We start from the raw sequence: 6487 nt of genomic DNA, 5'->3' as shown, positions 1-6487 counted from the left end.
ACGCCGTAGCCTACGACTGGCCCATACGCTGGCACTGACACGTGTGTCAGCACGTAGCATGACCCTCCCACGTTTCCATACCCTCACCTGTGCCCTAAGCCTTGACATTCCCTAACCCTAACCCTAGCCCGGAAAGGAAACCAACCACCAGCCCTACACCTTACCCTTCGTTGTTGCCTACTCCTGGCCTGTACCCTGGCACTGACCCGTGCGTCAGCACATAGCCTGACCCTCCACCATTTCCGTACCCTCAACTGTGCCCTAAGTCTTGTCCTTCCCTAACCCTAAACCTAGCACAGAACAGAAACCCACCACCAGCCCTACGGCTTACCCTACGCAGTAGCCTAATCCTGGCCCGTACGCTGGCACTGATGCGTGCGTCAGCACGTAGCCTGACCTTCCCACGTTCCCGTACCCTCACCTGTGTCCTAAGCCTTGCCGTTCCATAACCCTAACCATAACCCCAAACGGAAACCCACCACCAGCCCTAAACCTTACCCTATGCCGTACCCTACACCTGGCCCGTACGCTGGCACTGATCCGTGCGTCAGCATGTAGCCTAATTCTCCCACTTTTCCTTACCCTCACCTGTTCCCTAAGCCTTGCCGATACCTAACTCTAACCCTAGCCCGGAACGGAAACCCACCACCAGCCCTACACCCTACCCTACGTCGTAGCCTACTGCTGGCCCGTAAGCTGGCACTCTCCCATGTGTCTGCCCGTAGCCTGCCTCTCCCACGTTTCCGTACCCTCACCTGTGCCCTAAGCCTTGCAGTTCCCTACCTCTAACCCTAGCCCGGAACGGAAACCACCACCAGCCCTACACATTACGCTATGCCGTACCCTACTCCTGGCCCGTACGCTGGCACTGACCCATTCTTCAGCACGTATCCTGACCCTCCCACGTTTCCGTAACCTCACCTGTGTCCTAAGCCTTAACGTTCCCTAACCCTAACCCTAGACCGGAATGGACACCCACCACCGCCCTTACACCATACCCAACGCCGTACCCTACTCCTGGTCCACACCCTGGCACTGACCCGTTCTTCAGCATGTAGCCTGACCCTCCCACGTTTCCGTACCCTCACCTGTGCCCTAAGCCTTGCCGCTCCCTAACCCTAACACTAGCCCGGAATGGACACCCACCACCAGCCTTACACTTTACCCTACGCCGTACCCTACTCCTGGTCCATACCCTGGCATTGAACCGTGCTTCAGCATGTAGCCTAACCCTCCCACGTTTCCGTACCCTCACCTGTGCCCTAAGCCTTGCCTTTCCCTATCCCTAACCCTAGCCCGGAACGGAAACCCACCACAAAACCTAAACCTTAACGTACGCCGTAGACTACTCCTGACCCGTACGCTGGCAGTGACCCTTGCGTCAGCACATAGCCTGCCTCTGCCACGTTTCCATACCCTCACCTGTGCACTAAGCCTTGCCGTTCGCTAACTCTAACCTGGAACGGAAACCCACAACCAGCCCTACACCTTACCCAATGCCGTACCCGAATCCTGGCGCATACGCTGGCAAAGACCCGTGCGTCATCACGTAACCTGACCCTCCCACGTTTCCGTACCCTCACCTGTGCCCTAAGCTTTGCCGTTCCCTAACCCTAACCAAACACCTAACCCTACGCCATACCCTACACTTGGCCCATACGCTGGCACTGACCCGTGCGTCAGCACATAGCCTGACCCTCCCACTTTTCCGTACCATCTTCTGTGCCCTAAGCTTTGCCGTTCCCTAACCCTAAACCTAGCCTGGAACGGAAACCCACCACCAGCCCTAAACCTTACCCTACGCCGTACGCTAATCGTGCCCCGTACGCTGGAACTGACCCGTGCGTCAGCACGTAGCCTGCCTCTCCCACGTTTCCATACCCTCACCTGTGTCCTAAGCCTTGCCGTTCCCTAACCCTAACCCTAGCCTGGAACGGAAACCCACCACCACGCCTAAACCTTACGCTACGACGTACCCTAATCCTGGCCCGTACGCTGGCACAGACCCATGCGTCAACACGTAGCCTGCCACTCCCACGTTTCCGTACGTTCACCTGTGCCCTAAGCCTTGCTGTTCCCTCACCCTAACCCTAGCCCGGAACGGAAACCCACCACCAGCCCTAAACCTTACCCTACGCCATACCCTACTCCTGGCCCGTACGCTGGCACTAACCCGTGCGTCAGCACGTAGCCTGACCCTCCCACGTTTCCTTACGTTCACCTGTGCCCTAAGCCTTGCCGTTTCCTAACCCTAAACCTAGCCCGGAATGGTATCTCACAACCAGCCCTACACCTTACCCAACGCCGTTCCCTATTCCTGGCCCGTACGCTGGCACTGACCCGTGCGTCAGCACATAGCCGGACCCTCCCATGTTTCCGTACCCTCACCTGTGCCCTAAGCCTTGTCATTCCCTAACCCTAACCCTAGCACCGAACGGAAACCCACCACCAGCCCTACACATTAGCCTACGCCGTAGCCTATTCCTGGCCCGTACATTGGCACTGACCCATGCGTAAGAACATAGCCTGACCATCCCACGTTTCCGTACCCTCACCTGGGCCCTAAGCCTTGCCGTTCCCAAACCCTAAACCTAGCCCGGAACGGAAACCACCACCAGACCTACACCTTACCCTACGCAGTACCCTACTCCTGGCCCTTATGCTGGCACTGACACGTGTGTGAGCACATAGCCTTACCCTCCAACCACCCTCCCAATACAGAAATTGTCAGAAGATCTCATGAGACGATCCTTCAAAGAAGACACAGACATGGCCAAGACGCAGATGAAAAGCTGCTCAACATCACTAATTATTAGAGAAATGCAAATCAAAACTACAATGAGGGGGCTTCCCCGGTGGCGCAGTGGTTGAGAGTCCGCCTGCCGATGCAGGGGACACGGGTTCGTGCCCCGGTCCGGGAAGATCCCACATGTCGCGGAGCAGCTGGGCCCGTGAGCCATGGCCACTGAGCCTGCGCGTCCAGAGCCTGTGCTCCGCAACGGGAGAGGCCACAACAGTGAGAGGCCCGCGTACCACACAAAAAAAAAAAAAAAAAAAAAACTACAATGAGGTATCACCTCACACATGTTAGAATCGGCATCATCAGAAAACCTACAAACAACAAATTCTGGGGAGGGTGTGGACAAAAGGAGCCCTCTTCCACTATTGGTGGGAATGTAAATTGATACAGTCACTATGGAGAACAGTGTGGAGTTTCCTTAAAAAAAACTAGAAATAGAATTACCATCTAATCCAGCAATCGCACTTCTGGGCATATACCCAGAGAAAACCATAAATCAAAAAGGCACATTCACCACAATGTTCATTGCAGCACTATTTACAATAGCCAGGTAAGGGAGCAAACTAAATACCCACAAACAGATGAATGGGTAAAGATGTGGTACATATATAAAATGGAATATTACTCGGCCATAAAAAGGAATGAAACTGGGTCATTTGTAGAGACATCGATGGATCTAGAGACTGTCATACAGAATGAAGTAAGTCAGAAAGAGGAAACCAAATATTGTATATTAATGCATATATGTGGAACATAAAAAGTGGTACAGATGAACTGGTTTGCAGGGAAGAAATAGCGACACAGGTAGAGAACAAACTTATGGACACCAAGTGTGGGAAGCCATGGGGTGGTAGAGGTGGGATGAGTTGGGAGATTGGGATTGGCCTGCATAAATGCATATGCATATAATACATAACTAATAATAACCTGCTGTATAAAAAAATAAAACTAAATTTCAAAATTTTAAAAAATAAAATTTAAAAATAAAAGAGAAAAAAGTTCTTCCCTTCACACAGATGTATTTATAGGAATGTATTCTTTCCATGCTTATATCTATAAATACATAAAAGAGGTACAAAATCTAACTTGAACCATAAACGAAAAAAAACCTGAACCCACCAGTTATACAGAGGAAAGCCGTATCAGGGAACTTGCTCCAGCGGTAAACAATTCTGAAATTGGTCAGAGGTGGGGAATCATCTCCCATACAGCCAGCAACCCACCCCACATGCAAGGAGCGTCCTCATTGCAAAGCTGGGGGACCGTGCCGACGCATCTCTGAATAAAGGTGAGCTGAGCCCCAGGCCAGCTGCAGCTGAACTGTTCCCACCCTTCCCAGGTAAAACACCTGAATATGTACAAGGGCATGAAATCCTAGAGGAAGGGCCGTGGAGCCACACCAGCGACAGCACGCAGGCCAACTTGGTGCCTGCAGGCGAGGCAGGATGGTCCTGACCCCGGGCGCTCTTCTGGAAGCTTTCCATTTCCCTGCCTGAGATACCCCTCCTGTCCCGGACCCCACCCCTTTTTTTCCTTCCTTACCTCAGCCCGGAGAGAAATTCCAGTGGAACTTATGGGTGACACATCCTCTTCTTTACAGGTGGCAACCTGGCAACTCCTGCACAAAGTCCAGCAGAGCGCCACACACACCGGGCCACCCACAAAGCCGTGGCCCCTCACACGCTCCCACCAGCAGAGCCCCGAGACTGCTGACGGGGCAGAGAATATGGAGTCAGGCACAGCTTCAGGGGCTATTGCTGCCTGGAGCACTGTTTATATTGACCTCAACCAGGCAGACCTGGGGAGGGCCGGCCGGCACGGTAAGGCTGCCCAGGTCAGCTAATCCACAACCCTCAGGGAATCACATTGTTGAAAATGGACCTCGCTAAGGCAGAATAGAAGCCAAGGAAAATAAGGACACAATGCCATTTGCAGCACCGTAGATGAGTCTAGAGGTAATCATGTGACATGTAGTAAGTCAGAAAGTGAAAGGCACATATCGTATCATATCACTTATAGGTGTTACCTAAAAATGGATACCAAGGCAGATATTTCCACGGAGAAGGGCAATCACATATTCATTAAACAAACTTATGGTTCACCAATGGAAAGGTGTGAGGATTGGTTTCATTACGATATTGGGGTTAACAGACATACAAACACAGGTGACATATATAATCACCAAAGACCTACGGAATACAAAGAGAGGAGTACACAACATTCTGTCATAACGTACATGGGAAAAGGATCCCAGAAGAACAGACATCTGTATATGTGTAAAAGAACCACATCTACCATACCTACAACAAGCCAAACATTGTAATCAAACTTGCTGTAATAAAAAATAAAAAATTAAATTAAAAACACGAACAAGAAGTAGTGAGACAAACTTGAGGGGCTTTTTCCTGTCACATTCTGTTCTAAATTCCAATCTAGAAGGCGACTTCCTTTGAGGCTCTGTTGCCCTAGTAACCAGATATGAAAGAGAGAACTGCTGCCACCTTGTGGCCGTTTCAGAAAACAGCAGCTTTAATCCCAGCGCTAATGGTCAGTTGATATTCAAAATCATTGCGGGCCTGTAAATGACACCTGCCCTGAAAACAAATCCTGGGGACACATATCGACCAAAAAATTTAAAGGACGTCCATATTTCAAAACGACCGTTTCAAAAGGCATATTTTATGCACATTAATGTTCTGCTTCTTTTTCTTTCTTTCTTTTTGGGTTAAAAACACAGGAATGGAAAAAGGCATCCCTCAGAAGGGGCGAAAATAGTTGCAAACGAATCAATGGACAAAGGTATAATCTCCAATATATATAAACAGCTCATGCAGCTTATTAAAAAAACAAACAACCCAATACAAAAATGGGCAGAAGATCTAAAGAGACGTTTCTTCAAAGAAGACACAGAGATGGCCAAGACGCACATGAAAAGCTGCTCAAGAGCACTAATTATTAGTGAAATGCAAATCAAAACTACAATGAGGTATCACGTCACACCTGTTAGAATCGGCATCATCAGAAAATCTAGAAACAACAAATTCTAAGGAGGGTGTGGACAAAAGGAGCCCTCTTCCACTATTGGTGGGAATGTAATTTGATACAGTCACTATGGAGAACAGTATGGAGTTTCCTTTAAAAAACTAGAAATAGAATTACCATCTGACCCAGCAATCCCACTGTTGGGCATATACCCAGAGACAACCATAAATCAAAAAGGCACATTCACCACAAGCTTCATTGCAGCACTATTTACAATAGCCAGGTAATGGAAGCAACCTAAATGCCCACAGACAGATGAATGGATAAAGATGGGGTACATATATAAAATGGAATATTACTCGGCCATAAAAAGGAATGAAACTGGGTCATTTGTAGAGACATCGATGGATCTAGAGACTGTCATACAGAATGAAGTAAGTCAGAAAGAGGAAAACATATATTGTATATCAATGCATATATGTGGAACCTAAAAAATGGTATAGATGAACTGGTTTGCAGGGAAGAAATAGAGACACAGAGGTAGAGAACAAACGTATGGACACCAAGTGTGGGAAGCCATGGGGTGGTGGTGGTGGGATGAGTTGGGAGTTTGAGATTGACCTGTATACATGTATATGCATAAAATACATAACTAATAATAACCCGCTGTATAAAAAAGTAAATAAAATTAAATTTCAAAATTTT

This window comes from Mesoplodon bidens, assembly GCF_964165515.1.
Source record: "Mesoplodon bidens genome assembly, chromosome: 12".
NCBI classification, from domain to species: Eukaryota; Metazoa; Chordata; class Mammalia; order Artiodactyla; family Ziphiidae; genus Mesoplodon; species Mesoplodon bidens.
This window is presented reverse-complemented; position numbering follows the sequence as displayed.